The sequence below is a fragment of the Zonotrichia leucophrys genome, chromosome 11, assembly GCF_028769735.1.
Source record: "Zonotrichia leucophrys gambelii isolate GWCS_2022_RI chromosome 11, RI_Zleu_2.0, whole genome shotgun sequence".
NCBI classification, from domain to species: Eukaryota; Metazoa; Chordata; class Aves; order Passeriformes; family Passerellidae; genus Zonotrichia; species Zonotrichia leucophrys.
Genome location: NC_088181.1, coordinates 3,009,149 through 3,026,237, shown reverse-complemented (window position 1 = coordinate 3,026,237; position 17,089 = coordinate 3,009,149). Strand labels below are relative to the sequence as shown.

At 44.5% G+C, this 17,089-nt stretch overlaps 1 long non-coding RNA gene across 2 annotated transcripts; it reads left to right on the top strand.

Annotated features, from left to right (window-relative positions):
- Nucleotides 1–1,517: 1,517 nt before the first annotated feature.
- LOC135452757 (uncharacterized) lies at nt 1,518–17,076 on the top strand. 2 transcript variants are annotated; one of them, XR_010441690.1, is made up of 5 exons: nt 1,518–1,619; nt 10,729–10,906; nt 11,927–12,152; nt 12,251–12,437; nt 16,564–17,076. It is a non-coding gene; the product is annotated as an uncharacterized LOC135452757 (long non-coding RNA). The 2 variants fall into 2 exon arrangements; XR_010441689.1 differs by having other exon boundaries at nt 10,729–10,957.
- The last annotated feature ends 13 nt before the right edge of the window (nt 17,077–17,089 follow it).

Below are 17,089 nucleotides of genomic sequence, written 5' to 3'. Positions count from 1 at the left end.
AAGGTGCTCCTGCCACCGCTGGCAGCTCGCTCTGACATCGGTTCCCAGCTCTTCAAAGATATCATCGTGATAGTAATAATAAAAAATATCACTTAAAATTAAGGGGACTTTTGAAGCCGCTGCTTCCGCTGGGAGGACACCCAGAGTCTGTGTAACACCCAGGCATGGGAGAGATGGGGATGGAGAGGGAGTGGGGGGACACCAGAACCCCGAACAGGGAGAGACGGGGATGGAGAAGGACTGGGAAGACCCCGAGAACCTCGGGCAGGGAGAAATGGGGATGGAGAGGGAGTGGGGTCACCCCAGAACCCCAAACAGGGAGCGATGGTGGTGGAGAAGGAGTGAAGGAACACCCAAAGCATCGGTGCCTCCCAGGGAGGGCAGAGATGACGATGGAGAGGATCTGGGGGGACACTCAGAGCAGGACAGGGCTGGTGATGGAGAGGGACGGCTCTGGGGGTGTTGTTACCCCTAAACCCAAAGGGCTCTTTTGGGGGCACGGATCAGCAGCAGCGAGAGCTCTCTCAAGGCAGGGCTCTCGCCATGAGGTTACAACAGCAGCGTTAATCTGCTCTGCAGTGTTTACAGAGCCAGCTCATCCGTGGGGCGGGTGGAAGGCGGCCAGCTCGCCCGAGAACGCTCTTTATTAAAAATACGGACTCGTGTTGCTTTTAGCGGTGACCCCGGAGCGCGTCCCGCATTTTTGGGGGAGGGCGGCTCCGCACCCCCCCTGCTACCAGCCCCGCACCCAGGGGACATGGGGGGTCCCGGCCGCCTTCAGCAGCACCTGGGAGAAAATCCCTTGGGAGGGTTTGGGGGCGAATTTCCGAACGGGAGCATAAAGGAGGCGCTGAGCGGAGGGCAGGACGGGGCAGCTCCGCTCCGCACAGCTCGGGGAACTTCCAAGGATTTACTTATTTGTTTATTTGTTTTACCTAAGGAAGACACGGAGGGGATGTGAGCGGCTCGCTCCGTACCGGCAGGCAGAGACTGGAATTCCGGGATGAGGGAGCAACGGGTGAATGGTAGAAAAATTAGGAAAAAAAATTATACATATATATATTAAACCAACTCCTCTCAAACCTCTCGCTGCTACCCTCGCCCTTGTACAAACTGCACTTGTAGCAGAAACACAAGCACGGAACTGGCTCATTTCTCCATCCTGCTCATCCCAGCCCGTGGGAAGGGAGGATAACTCCTGGGAAATCGATGCGCACCCGCACAGGGGGCTCCTTTTGCGGACAGATATGGAGATTTCTGCCAGGGATTGGGGACACAGGAGCCCATCCCTGCCCCGCGTACCTGGGTGTCCGTGGGGTAAATAATTCAGGATTGTGATGGAATCGCGGGAGGGAGCGCTGGGAGCGATGCGCAGCTCCCCGCGCTGCCTGCGCGCCTCCGTCCTGCGCCCGCCCTCGCTCCCCCGCCGCCAAAGCGAATTTGTTGCATTTCCTCCATTGATTGTTTAGTCAGAGGTTTTGCCAACTTCCTGACGGTTCGTTTTCTGATTCTGAAAAAAAAAATCCCGAAAAAAAAAAAAGAACCGCATTTCCTTTTTGACTTAAGAGGGAGAGAGAGAGAGAGAAGCGGAGGCTGGGGGCTGGTGGACGCATCGAGCTGTATGTACTGGACTTTTTCTCTTCGCTCTCCCCGTCCCGAACCCTCCTCCTCTTCCTCTTCCTCCCCTGCGAGCCCGGGCTTTGCAGCGTCCCCTTCTCCTCTCGCAGAGCTCCGCTGCTCCAGGGACGGAGCCTGAGCAGGGGAGCGGCTCTGCGGAGCTGCTGCTCCGAGCTCTTGGGTTTGCTCCCTTCTCCTTAAATTGCTTTTTTTATTATTATTATTATTCTTTCTTTTTCCTGCCTTTTATTTCCCATTCCGCACCCTATGCTTGCAGTTCTTGTGGCTACGACACGGGATCCAACAGCAGAAAGAAAAGTAAACACGGAGATCTGTCCCACTCGCCTTTATTTGCTTCGGGTTTTCTGTTGTGGGGTTTGTCTGAGCTTGGTTTACTATTATTTCAATTTTTTTAAAGCAGCAAAACGCCCTTTGCATTTTATTCCCGCTGCTTAAAGTGTAAAAACTCTACAAGAACCGTGCAGTTAAAAACCTGTAAATCTTAAATCTGTATCTTTGTCATAGTTCATTTTTATCCCTAATCTTGCCATACCAGAATATGCTTAAAATCGGTGGTGAAGGGGTGCAAAGCTTGGCATAAGCAGAGCAAGTTTTATGGAAAATTATTGGGTTTCCATCCCTCCAAGCCAATTCTCTAAATTATTTTTGTGTTGGCCGATATTTGTCATTCAAATCAGCAGAGGTTCAGCCCTGGCTGCAGCAGGTCAGGAGCCGCAGAAGTGCAGGGCCCTACCCCAAACCTCCCCAAAATCAGCGGGAGCTTTGGATCCAGCCCTGCAGAAATAAACCAGAGGGAAATCCTGGGTACGGTGTAAAGAAAATACATTCGGGTCAGAGAGAGAATGGGGCTTTGTTCTGCTGCAAGGGACACAGGGCACTGCAAAATCCCAACTTGATTCCAGGGGTTTCACAGGGAAATCTCCAACCACCTTCAACGGGAAATCTCAAACCAGCTTTAAATCAGGGCCTGCTTTGGGGGTCAGCCCTAAAAGCTGGCCCTAAAGCGGTTTGGCCCTGTATTTCTGTGTGCGCAAGGGTAAGCTGTGTGTCCGCAGCGCTGCCCTGGGGGTGTGGGAGCATTCCCGCACGGAGAGAGGCTTGGGTGCGCTGCAGAAATCAGACACGACACGGAAAGAGGCAAGGACAGATTTCTCCTCAGTCTGTCCCTCTCTCGGTGTCCCCACGTGTGAGCCGAGCCATGGGGGAGATGCTCCAGCGCCCCGACCACGCCTCGGGGAGGGCGATTTGCGCATCCCGGGTAATTCTCACATCCCTCTGCACCTTCTCCTCCTGCCAGCAAAATCGGAGATCACAAACCCGAGCCGTGCACCCAAACAACCCCAAATTCCCATTTTAGGGACCCCAAAGGCATCCCAAACATCTGCGCATCCTTTGGTGCGGGATTTTGTAATTCCAGCATCCTCCAGGAGCTTTGGGGAGCTGGAAAAGCCCGGCCGGGATCGCTGCGAGGTGCGGGCTCTCCATTAGGTGGCATTGGAAGTTTGGTGCTGGGACAGGGAGCGCAGCCCCTGCCTCGCCTTTGCGAGCGGATTTATCTTTTCAGCACTTGCTGGATACTCGCGGCATAATTTGCTTTATCAACAGGCGGTTCAATGGTTTTATCAGGGAAGAGAAACCCTCCCCTGTCCCCTCGCGGAGCTTTGTAGGCAATTAAAGGTGTTATCAAAATAATTGGTTGTTGTAGGACACTTAAAACCCATAACAATGTAATGTATATATAATATAGAATAATGGAGAGCAGATATATATCATGTATATATAATATAGAATAATGGAGAGCAGAAATATATAATAATATAGAATGTAGAGCAGATATATATAATAATGTATAATGGAGAGCAGATATATATCATGTATATATAATAATGTATAATGGAGAGCAGATATATATAATAATGTATAATGTAGACCAGATATATATCATTTATATATAATAATGCATAATGTAGAGCAGAGATATATCATTTATATATAATAATATTTAATGTAGAGCAGATTATACCCAGCCCTTCCCTGTTTTCTGGAGGTTCAAACACCTGAGAATTCAGCCGTGCCTTGCTGCTCTCATCGGCAAAGGAATTTTACACACATCTTGTGGGGGTGGTGTCTGCTGAGCAAAGAAAAGATGAAAATAAGAAAAAACCTCTTTTTAATGTGTATAGCACGAAATAGTTTTGTTCTGATGGATAACAGATGCAGTTTTAAATAGTAAAAATAATTAAAATTTCTTAAAAAATAAAAGTCGATATTAATCAATTAGGAAAAAATATTTTTCTGCTCACAGCAACTTTGTGAGAGTTCTGCTTTTACATCTCATTCCAGCAGTTTTTGTTAAATTAGAAAAAAAAAAGCCCTTCAACTGTTGTTTTATATTTTTTTTTTGCAATGATAGAGATCGTTCTAATCATAGGATAATGAACCTAATTCAATTTACACTGGTGAAATCTCATTAACTAAATTAGAGCCAGCCCCTTATTTACAATGAGCAGAATCAATCTCAAACTGTTTGCTATTGTTTGGTTTGTTTTGGTTTTTTTTCCCCCCTGACTTCTCCCTGTCATTTAATTTAAAGGGCAGACTCCACATTTATCCTCATTTGGGGAAAACATTCTAAAGAATTAAATCTGGATTTTGATTTCAAGGCACTGTGTTTGAATGGCTTTAAAACCTCCTGATTACTTAAAACCTCCTTATTATTATTATTTAATAATAATAACAAGAGTATTATTTATCAGAATGATGACTGACAAGCTGTATCAGAAATGTTACCTGAAAATTTATATATAATTATATATACATGTACTAATGGCAAAATATATATTAAAGTATTTATTTTGTTTTATCAAGTAAAAAAAAATATTTTAGGCTGCAAAATTTTCTCATAGTACAATTTTTGCCCATTTTTGCATTCCTGAAAATGTGTTGAACTTCTTTTAATGACCCTTCCTCCACTCCCATGGGAGGGAATATTCTGTTTATTTTGACAACTGATGTTTTCAAATATTTTTCCTTTTTTTTTTTTTTTTTAAATACAGTGGGCACATAGTTTTATTTCAAAGTGTGAATCAATGATAATTAGCAAAAATTTATCATTTTCATAGCTTCATTCTCTAGGCTCCAGCAATAACAAAATGAGTGTTCATGTCCCAGATATGCTTTCAAATGCAAGTTTTAAATGTTGTCCGTGTAATATCCACAAGAGCTCAAGAGGGTCAATGAATATGTTGATTTATGTTGATTTATTTGAAAAAAAATTGGTTCAACTCTTGGGAGCCCGTTGGGAACATCCCAATCCAGTTCTGCAGCAATTGACAACAAGGATGACTAAAATTTTGTGGTTTTAAAGGTCATTTTTGCCCCCTGCACAACTGGGACACACACACACAAAATCATAAATTTCCATGGTTCCTTCCATCCATTTTTGATGGAAAATTGGAGAAATCCAAACCATTTTCCCAATCTTGCGTCCATTTGCAGCTGAGAGCAGATGAGCTGAGGCTGAACCCAACCCCAACCCCACCAGGGCCAGCTGGGACTCCCAAAATTCACATTTCAGGTTGAACCCTGCTGAATTCTGCCATGCTGGGACTCCCAAAATTCACATTTCAGATTGGACCCTGCTGAATTCTGCCACGCTGGGCTGCCAAAATTCACATTTCAGATTGAACCCTGCTGAATTCTGCCATGCTGAGCTCCCAAAATTCACATTTCAGGTTGAACCCTGCTGAATTCTGCCACGCTGGGCTGCCAAAATTCACATTTCAGATTGGACCCTGCTGAATTCTGCCACGCTGGGCTGCCAAAATTCACTTTTCAGGTTGAACCCTGCTGAATTCTGCCACGCTGAGCTCCCAAAATTCACATTTCAGGTTGAACCCTGCTGAATTCTGCCACGCTGGGCTCCCAAAATTCACATTTCAGATTGAACCCTGCTGAATTCTGCCACGCTGGGCTCCCAAAATTCACATTTCAGGTTGAACCCTGCTGAATTCTGCCACGCTGAGCTCCCAAAATTCACATTTCAGATTGGACCCTGCTGAATTCTGCCACGCTGGGCTCCCAAAATTCACATTTCAGATTGAACCCTGCTGAATTCTGCCACGCTGAGCTCCCAAAATTCACATTTCAGATTGAACCCTGCTGAATTCTGCCACGCTGAGCTCCCAAAATTCACATTTCAGATTGAACCCTGCTGAATTCTGCCACGCTGAGCTCCTTATTCCCCTCTGCACGAAGGCACATTCCCATCCCCAGCTTTCTCCGACTTTTTCTCCCTCTGTTTCTCAAGGTGGGTTTTCCCGAGGGTTTTGTTTGCTTTTTTCTGAGGTAGCAGCACCAACCTCCAGCACATCGGGATTTTTCCCTGTGCAGTAACAGCGATGTCACCATCCCGAGCTGAAACAAAGCCGGGCTTTATCTGGGGGGCAGAGCAACATGATAATCCAGGAGAAATCAAAAACCAGATCTTAAACGAGGAGAAATTGGTGAATTTCCATGAAAAATCAATGAGGAGCTGGATTTTTTTTTTCCCTTTTTTCCCCCTTTTTTTTTCCTTTTTTTTTTTTTTCTTCCCTGTGGTAGAAGAAAACTGATATTAAAGTCAACAAGCTCCGAGCTTGCCCCAGAGTGTGGAAATTTCGACATCCATTACCTGCTTTTGACCTTTAGCAGGGCAGCAGAAAAAGCAGCGCTCAAACCCTCGGCAATGGCACAGAGTTTCTCTTTCACCCACGAAAAAACAGAAGGGAGAAATTCAAATTAATTTATTTTCTCGAATCAGAAAAATTCTCTTAAAAGCCACGTACTCAAATGAGCGACGTGGTTGTAGGAATTAAAGTTTTTCGTGCTCTTTTGGTTTATTTTGCTTTTTTTTTTTTTTTTTTTTTTTTTTTTAAGGCCCCCGGGTTTGCTCGAGGCTGAAACTCCTGGAAAGCTCAGGAATAAAAAAAACAAACAAACAAACAAAAAGGGGATGTTGAAGCCCTGGGGGTCGGGTTACCCTGCTTGCCTATTCATCACCGCCTCCTCTAGGAATGTTTAACCACATTTTAGGGTCCTCGCAGGCTGCGGATTGTTTGGGAATTGTTTGGGAATTGTTTGGTCCGACTCCTCTCCGTGACGGCATCAAAAAATGCGCAGTATTTTGGGGAGTGAGAGATCGTGGGATGAGGCTTGGGACATTCAAATTGTGGTCATGGGCAGCGGTGCAAGTCTAAATAAATACTGAAAAACTGCAGGGAGAGCTCTGCACGGGTTTCTAGTTAAAGTAAAACCGTAATAATAATGGGGAGTATAAATTAGGAAAGGCCAAGCTCTGCTTTAAGCAGCCCTAATGATAATTACGTTGTGGTAATGAGTGTGCAGGCCAGTTTTAAATAACATAAAGACAGTGTTTTGCCTTCAGAACGTTTCAGCAGGAATAGGTCTTTGTATAATCCTATAGAAATTCCTATGGCTCTGACCTGATACTTTATTTAGGTGGATCAGGGTTTTAGGGTGGCTCTTCCCCATCACTCCCGGCCCCTTTAGGACATTTTCTTGCCTTGTCCATGGTTTTGTTAAAAGAGATAGAAACCACAGGCTGGCTGTGATGCCATCCCAGGCTCACATCCACCTTCCAACCTTGGGAATGGTTCAATCCGATGCCTCCAAAGCAAAAATCCCCCGACAGACAAATCTCCTCACACAAATATGGGGGGTGTGGAGCATTACCTGATGAATGAAAGCAAGGAAACGACTTCTTGCCCATGATTAAAAAAATAAATTGGTTTTAAAAGAACACATTCCATTTATTCAGTTTGGAGTTTGGCTGAGGTTTGTTATAAAAATAGTGCCGTAATTTTTTAAGAAACATTTTCTGTTTGGATAGATTAACTGTACACGCAGGCACTTTAGCTTTTGATTCCTTTCAGTAATAGAGTAATATTCATTGCTGGCATACAAAAGTCCTCCTAATAAAAACAGTTTGGGAAATCTTCCATGCCAGACAGATAAAATCTCTTTGAAATGTCAAGGGGGTGATGAGCAACAGTCAAAAAATGGGATTTTCTTGGCCCCCAGGTCCCAGCGCTGCAAAAGCATCACCATCAGTGGCAGAAGTGCATCTCTCCAGTGCTCTGCTGCAAATTCTTGGGTTAAAAAAGGCATTTGGGACTGATATTATTCCTAGATGATTGCTATAACCAGCGTTTTGTGTATTTGGGACAAAAATAATATGGGAGTCACATCACTGTGGGAGCCTCCCTCCCTGTTTGTACGCTAGGGCAGCATTCTGGTACCAAACAGATTCCTGGCACATCCTTCCCTGCCCACCTTGTTCTCTGGGTTCCCTCAGGCTCTCAGAGAAATGTTTTGCTTCCCTTTAAGTGTGGGAAAAGGCAGAGTGAAGCAGCAGGGCTGGGGAACCAGCACAAGGGATCCTCTCCCCTCTGCCTCTGCGCTCACCTTTGAAACAGCTCCCTGTGCCCATTGCCTTTCATCCCTCTGTCACAGGCTTCTTGCAATAATTCCTCTGCTGGCCTGAGAACCTGAGAAGTTCCCTTCTCTCATTTTATGTCTGTTAAATCAGGGCAAGGTTCATCTGAGTTAAATTTTCATAGTTCTCTGAAAATCCCCACTTCCCTGAGCTGAGGCTGCAGCCCTGAACCCCTGCGCCGCTGCTGTCAGCTCAACGTCAGCAGAAGCAAAAATTAAAACAAAGGAGAAAAATTGCAAAAAACTTGAAGAAACAAATATTTCTCCCATTTTCTGTGGCAATGGGTGGAGGCCAGCCTGGGATCTGGCTGGGTCCATGTCTTTGGTACCGCTCTCATTAATCCAGCCCACAGAATTCATCCCAGCCCCAGCAAATTTGTACATACGGGGCTGTTGCTGGTCCAGGTTTTGCTTGTGTTTGTTTCTGCCTTGCATTCTCTTTTGTAAATCCTGAACCATTTCTGTGCTGTTCATTTAATTCCTTTTCAAAGTTACATTTTGGGTGTTTTCTTTCTCATTTGTGGTGTTTTTACTTCAGTGCCTCCACGGATGCGCTGCCAACACAACCGTGAATGCACCCAACACTGAAGGTTCAATTTAGCAGCTCACTGCTCTTTTGACATTTTAATTTCATCTCTTTTTTTCTTTTTTTTTTCTTCTTAAAGAGAATTAGTGGTAACTTTATCTCTCATCAAATTCCAGGATTTTGTCTAATTCAATTATGCCTATGGAGGCTCTTTTCTTGTTTCTTTGGCTTTACTGAAGTGACACAGATGATTGTGGATCTGTTTCTGAGAAAATCCAAATCACCCTGGAACTATCTGCATTTTTGTTTCTTTGTGTATGTCTAATAATATCTCTTATAATTCTTCAAGACTAGAAAGTTCTGATCTATTTTTCTCTTTACATATTATTATTAAAACACTTTAATGATCACTTGCAGAGATTGGTAATTTGTTCCCACAGCAGTGGTGATGATAATACAAAAAAATATTAGGAAGCAGCACCTCTGTGCTTTAGACTTCCTTGCCATGTTCCCTGTCAGCTTGCATCCCCTTCTCCTCATCTGTGGGATAGAAATAACCTTGGGACTGGGAGAAAAGTGTGTTTCTCATAAGAGCACAGGACAGGAAAGCCTTTTCTTTAAATCAAAAGCAGTTGGCTGCTGCAAGAGCCTGGAGGCAGAAACTCTGCTGCTGCTGTTGATGTCTGTCAGCCCCTCCACCTGCCCACAGGCAGAATTCTCTGGGGTTAATATCGACCCCAAAGTCCTTACTTTTAATACTGCTCTAATCTGAGACCTGCTGCAAAGCTCTGTGCTTTCTGTGTGGGAACAGCCAGGCTTTCCTGGAGGCTGCAGGGAGCTGCCTGTGGCACTGGAACAGGTCATGGGATATTCCCCAGCAAGCCCCTGACCTCCAGAGCTGCTGCTGCTGGGAATTCAGGCTGGGCTGTGCCCACAGCCCCTCTCCTGGAGCTAAAATGGATTTTTTAGGTGATATGTCCAGTCTGCTCCCTCCACCATCCTCTCCTCCATCAGTGATGCCTGGATGCTCAGACCATTTTAGCTTTTCCCTCTTGGCAGAGAATTTCAACAATTTTCCTTCTGAAATGTCCTTTTCTGGCCACAGAACTGAGATTCTCTTCCCCTGCACAATTCGGTCTTTCCTGGGTAGATGAGAAGTCTGTGTGTGACCCAAGAAAATAACGGGGATCATCCCCTCTTTGTAACCCAGTAACCCTCATGGGCTGAAATACAGAGTTTGGGAAGGACCTTAAGATACACAACTCTGGGAGAGGGGCAAATGACATTGTGGTCTCTGAATAAAATAAACTACTGGAAAAAAACAAGGAAGCCTCTATTTGGACTAACTGGAAATTCCACAAAGTGCTATCACCTCCCAGCTTTGTCTACAAAATTATTAGCTGTGTCCCCTACCCTTCTTCCTAGAAACATCCTTGCCTAGAGGGAGAAACCTAATTAAAACATTACTTTTGGTACATTTATAGTAGTAACACCACTGATTGAGTCGTGTTTTTCAAGTAAAGCTGTAAGACAGAAAAAGGGCAAAGATGGAGAAAAATCCTTTTCTCCCAGAAGTAAGGGATTTGATTCTTGAGGAAATAGTTGAAGTTTTGGCCCTTCCATTCAATTTTCTGTTGTAATCCCCAGGCCCCTAAGTGGTCCCACAGCATTGCTGGTGGTGCTGCACTGGAGGGTGATGTGACCCTGTGAAAATTGATGCTGTTGATTTCACACAGCTTTGCTCCAAAATTCCCAAAGACGAGGATGGGCATGTTGGGAATGCCTGAATTCCAGGCCTTGCAGGCCTTGGTGCTCTGCAGGTGGATTGGTATGTGGAGAGGTCACACCTAACCAACTTCTTAGGCCTCTGGTGTGAAAGATAAAGCCATCTGGTCACCATTTGACAGCTGAAATTGTAATCACACCATTTGGCCTAGGAATTCTTAGCAGCCACCGTTTGAAGCTGTCCCAGATAGGGATCGCGCCATCCCACGGAAGCCGGGCCGCTGGAATTCATCTCCCCTCATCTCCCTGGCCCGCTTTTCACCTTCCCCAATTTATCTCTGCAGATTCCTCGTCCCGATTGTGAACTTGGCAGCGGCTCTTTGGCTCGAACAACCCCAGTGGCCACTAACCAGGAACACCTGCTGGTTACCCGGAACGGGAGGGAGGAGAAGATGGGCATCTCCAGCGGAATTCCAGCGCGGAATATGGAAGTGTTTAAAGGAAGACCTTCCGCAGCTCAGGGTAGCAGAGATCTGAACCTTTAAATTGCAGCCATTCCCGGCCTGACGATAAGTAAATAAACAATTCACAGCTGCGAGGGCTAAACACAGAACACATCTATCTCTCAGCCCGGGCCTGATTGCTGGACGAGTAATTAAGTGCGAAATGTGAGCCCTCAAAGTCACCGGGAGATGATAAAGGTCTCCAGTTGTAAATTAGCTGAACTCCTCGATTTTAACCCTTCAGGAGCCCTTGGGTGGCACTGGGTGCCTCAGCGTGACTCCGGCACAATTTGCATGCAATTATTCCTGACATTTGCCCCTGGGAATATGGAGGTGTTATTTTAACAAATTAAAAAAACAAGGGAGGGAGTTGCTTTGTCTCTTCTCGCTGAGCTAAGGCAGGGCACCCTCACATCCCAGCTCCTGGCTCTGCCACGGCGCTCGTCCATCACATCCCCGCTGTCACTGTCCCTCCTGGCGATAGCAGAGGTGTCACAAACCCGAAATGCATTAAAGCCTCTGCTCGGGCTCTGAGATAAAGGCTGGGATGGGCAGATATCCATCAGTGCCTCCAGATTGTGCTCATTCAGGATTCTCCTTGAGAATCAGGGTGTAATGAATGACCACAGATTGACGTATCACCACTTGTTAAGTAATTCATTAAAGGGTTGCAGGGTTTTGCTTTCTTTGGTTGTGGCTATGGTTTTGGGTTATTTTCCTTTTAATTTCTTATGGATGAAAACTTGACTTTTTATTTGATAATTTATTTTAAGGACTCAGCTTCTGCAATTTTTGACTATAATCAATGCATTTTCAGATGCATAACTAATTATTTTAGCACACAATGGAAACTTTGTCAATGTCCAATAAGTATCCAGTTTTCAACCCAATGGACTGCTAACTAGAAGATAAATAAAAATTATTCAAAGTCGGATTTTTAAAATAAATAATTCTTACACCATCCAATAATTTTTGAGTGCTGGATACCAACTTGGCAACTTCTACACTTGATTTAACTTAATGGAGTTTCTCTCCTTAGGTGATTCACAGGCCTAGATGACCTGTTTGATGCTGGAGCTGGATTTGATTTGAATCCTGGACTGTGAAGCCATGCAGGGATGTATCTGTGGATCTGGATCACACTCAGATCACTCCATAGTTAATTTTTATGCGGACCAAATGAATTCTTGGGCTCTCTGGTGAAGGGAGAAAAGTAGGGAGTGATTAACAGCAGGACCTCAGCTTCCTTCTCACTGAATCATGAGGTTTGTTGGGACTGGCCCCGTTATTACAAATTTCTTCAGATTTAACTCCCAGACTTTCGCTTTTCTCGTGTTCTGAAGCAGCTGCTTATATTTTACAGCTTTTCCTGAAGCCACGGTAGGAGCTGTGCTGGAAATGGTGCCGTGGGAGTCTGCATCCCAGGTCAGGAGACCAGACATCAAATCCCTGGTGCATCTTGGCAGCTGGGAGCGCTCCAGCAAACCAGGAATGCTCCAGCAGACCCTGACAAAGCTGCTGCTGGGAGCACATCACCAGCGGTGCAAATGGTAGGTGGGATCAGTGGAGAACCAGCCAGGGGTCTCCTCACTGAGCAGAAGAGCTTTGTCTTTCCCCAGCCCCAGAGAATCCATAAAAACCACTCAATTTCACACAGCTGCTTTTCACACAGCTGAGGCCACGTGGAACACGGCTCATCCTTTTTAGATCCCTCTTCCAGTGGGAACTGGGCAGGGAGACAGCAAACCTTCAAACCCCAAGCTGTGAAGGAGCAAGAACACTCCCAAAATGTCCCTTCTAAAAGGGAGCCTCCCTTCTGGGTTTCCAATGCTATCTTTGTTACCACCCTTGGTAACCCTGCTAGCAAAGAGCTGAATGTTATTAGAAAACAGCTGAGCATGGGTGGGAAGACAAGAAAACAAAAGGAAATGGAAGTCCTGGAAATTGATTTTCCATTTGAATCTGTTATTTTTTCTTCTAATTTTTAATAAGATGTTTTATGAAGCTTATTGCACTGCTATCTATTTTCTTTTAGGGTGTGTTATCTTTTGTGACTTAGTTTAGACTAAAATAAACCTCAGTTGCTAATTAAGGATAGAAATGGAAATCCAAAGATTTGCTTCTCATCAATGCCAAGCAGTAAATCCTTTAATGCTCTGGGATTTTGCTCTATAGCTCTAAATTTCCCATTGGTATTTAGTAATCTGCTGATTGCATTTACTTTAATTCTTTGGTCTTCAGAGTGTTCGTGTTGAGGCACTCACTTACAGTAGCTCTGCGTGCTAAGGGCAATGCGTTAAAAGCTGGAGAGGTTTTTTTATTAAATTCCAGCTCTGTTTTTCCTATTGAGTTCCCAACTACTGTGTTATATCACACTAATAGGAGTTGTACTCTGGCTGGACAAATGGCAGCGTGCTGCAGTGTCCTGGGGGAGCCATGACATCATTTTTAATTTGCTTATCTGGACTCGGGAAAAATAGGAGGGTGTTTGGTGAGAAAGTGGATTTGTTTGGTGAGAAAGTGGATTTATTTCTGCTCCAGCTCACCTCTCCTTGCTGTGACGTTATGGGAACTGTGTCCCTGTGCAGGTTACACCCACTGGCTGCTCCCTGGAGGTCTCAGATGTGCCCATTCCAGCATCTCTGAAGGAATGGAGGGGTTTAATGGCCCATAAACCCATTTTCCCATTCCATAGGAACTGAGGAGGAGAGGGCCACCATTTCTTTTAATGCATCCCTCAAGATTTGAGGCTTGCAAGCTGAGAGAAGCCAAGGAAACTTCCAGGCAGTTTTGTGGTTGGGTTCCACAACCAACTTGACACTGGGATCAACAAGAATAGGGACTGGAGAAATTCTCTGGAGCACCTTGGACACCTTTGGCTGTGTTTGGACTGCATTGGCTCAAATAGGATTTAATTCTTAATTTTTATTTTTAATTTCCTCATTCCAGCTGAGACTGGAAAAGGTGTTTCATTCCCATGGGAGCTGGAAAAATGCTTCCCAACAGAGCTCATCTAACCTTTGCTGTGGATGTCAGATGGAATTAGGACAGGAGACAGGAATTTAAAATAAGAGAGAGCTTTTAAGTAATATCATTCTGAGGAAATAGTTTACATACTGATAATGTTGGATAAGTAGTTACTAAATCAGTAAATGCTTTTCTAATTTCCCAAGTTTTTAGCATTTGCTGAAATCATGGCTGTGTCTTCTCCAGAAAGATAATTTTGACATAAAGCCTTTAATAACTCTGTAGAACTCAGCCCACTGAGAAATTTTATTTTCCCTAATTGAAGGTCTGGCCATTCTGTCCACTTGTTTTGCCATGAGAACCTTAAAAATGGAAGTGCAACAATATTTTTTATCAATTATTTACTTATTGCACTCAGTCCAGAGAATCACTTGTGAACTATAACTTGCACTTTCCCACTCCTAACACAAACACACATTTAATCAATCTCACTGATGCTCTTTTAAGCTTCAAGTCCCAACATTTGGATATTTAAATTCTCCTTACCAATTTGGATAAACTAGGTTTGAAGAAGGGAACCAAAGCTGTATTTTCTGAGTGATTTAAGAAAAGAGAATCAGTCTCAGTAGCTTTCAGTCCAACCAGTGCCATAAGCTCCTGGCCACCTGGAACAGCTGACTTGGCATTCCAAAGGCGAGCGAGGACCAAAGGCTCCAGCTCCCTGCAGTGGGAATGACCTCCCAGCACGAGGAAGACCTGATTACATCACGGAGATAACCTGTTCCCTTAAAAATAGCAAGGTCAGGGAGGCAATAAAGCTGTCAGCATGGCAATCACAGCTTGTGTTCCACCAGCTCCCCAGCCTGGGGAGCTGCAGGGTGGGGACCTCACAGCGAGGACGGCCACGTTTGGGTAAACAAACCCATGGCAATACCCCAGTGCTATTGTCTGCTCAACAGCTCTATTTGTGCCAGTGATATTTCCAGGTTAGCTCCTCCTAGGCCCATAAAAATCTTGGTTTTGTTCTTTTTGCTGCTCTTTTTTTTTTTTTCTTTTTATTTCCCCCTGGATGCAATGATAGATGGAGTGCCCATAAAACTTCATGGCTCCATGCGGGACATCCCCAAGCTCCGAGCCAGGTGTGGAGCAACTGGTCATGGAACAGGCTTCCACCCAGGCCAGGGCTTGGCTCGAGCCTCCTGTCCACTCACTGGGATGCCTCACTCTTTGTTCACATCCAGCTGCGGGAATATTTCCCACCAGAGGCCAGGCCAAGAATGGAAAACCATCCAATCTCTGCAGCCAAGCAGCCTTGGGAGGTGCTGGGGGTGCAGGTGGCAGCCCAGTGCTCTCATTGTGCTGGGCTGGTTGCTTTTCAGCAGAGGAAGATGTTGTGAAGGGTTCACATCCTGTTGGTGCCTCAGATACGTTTCAGCTATTGCTGTTTTCCTCTGGATAACGTGTCCCTTGGCTCAGCCTCCAGTTCAGCTGGCCTTGGACAATGGGTCAGAGTGATGCAACTGATCTGGGGACTTTTGGACACGAGTGTCAAACTGTGAGGTTTAGATAAAGATTGAACATGTGCAAAGCAGTGTCTGGGGATAAAACATTTCTTATTATATCCAAAATTAAGCATAAGCTTGTGCCACTGATAATATATAGCAAGGCCTTTCTGTTAAACATCAAATCTTCAGCAAATTTTGGTAAAATTTTTGATTTTTATGATACTTTTCAGCTTAAAGCCATGTTAGGGGTTGATTTCAGAGGTGAGAAAGACCAAAAGAGGCATTGGCCTCATGTGAATGAAACGTGGCTGTAGTCAGAGCAGCTGCCACTGCCTTGCACAGCTTGGCCCTTCCTTTGGTGGTGGCTCAGCGTTGCACTCAGAACAGCTCCAGGCTGTTATAATCTGAAATTCCTGACAATCAAATCCACCTCCTCCCATCCTGGCCAAGAAAATCCATTTGGAAATGAAGCTTTGAATCCAAACTTCCATTGCTGTTGAAAAGGGCTAGAGATGGGATGAGATTATGAGCAATCAGATGGGAAAAAATTTGGATTGACCCAAAAATTTAGCTGAAATTCAGAAAAATCTTTTAGGAATTTTTAAAGTATATTTGCTACGTTGCATAATATTTTGTTTTATTGTTATATTTTGTTATATTGTTATATTTTCACACTTACTGATTTTGAAATACTTTGAGATGAGGCTGTTTCCATGGATTATTTTTGTTCTGTACTGGAGGGGGGAAAACCTGTTCTTGTAGGATTTTCATCCCAGAAAGAAATAAAAAAAAATAAATTTGTGAATGTTTTTCTAAATGGAAAAATCAATCTGAAGCTTTCCTATCACCAAGTCCTAATTATCTGTTGATGTTAATTCCACTGATTGTCCATAGGTGAGTCAGAGTTCTAGGGCAATGAAGGAATTTAATTGGAATGATTTTTCAGTTTTCTGGGTCTATTTACAGACTGTGGTATGTCCATTTGATCAAGTGCCAGAATGTGAAACTGAAACACCAGTGTTTTCTTCTTGCTATAATTGGAATCTTTTAAGACAGGATTCCAATGTTTGAAGGTGTTCACTACAAGGTTTTGGTTCTTTCCCATCAAGATTTCAATGCTGATACATAAAATATGAAACCCAATGTTGATCACCTTCCTCTTCCATTGAACTCAACAGGGATTTAATTTTTTTATTTCAATCAGGACAATGTTTAGCACTTCTGGCTGCCCAAAAGACACCGTGGCCCAACCACCTGCTCTGGATCTGCAGGCTGAGCTCCACAGGTGCTGCCAACACTTCCCAAGCCATCACTGCTCTGGAAACAGGAATTTCTCTCTTTTTCTGAACAAACTATGGTGACCTGAAACACGACTGATACTTGGGGCTTCTTGGGAGCAGCCCTGTCAGGGAGGGAGCTGAAGGATATTAATTTTTGGGATGATAACAACATCTTTTAATGAAAGGGGAGGTTTGGCCTCCAAGGGCTTTGCCTTGGGGAGAGGGTGTGAAGGGGAGCAGCCCCTGAGCCCTGGGTTTGCCATGCTGGCTGGAGGGCGTGAGAAGAACGGGGTTTGTACCTCTGCCAAGCCCTTCCCTGCTGCTCTTGGGGAAACCAAGCTGCAAAAAGCTCTTTCCTGCAGAGTGTCACAAGGATTCTCTTCAACTTGGCTTCAGGAAATGATTCAATTATTTTCTTTTATTTTTTAAAAAATCTATCTTTCTCCACAT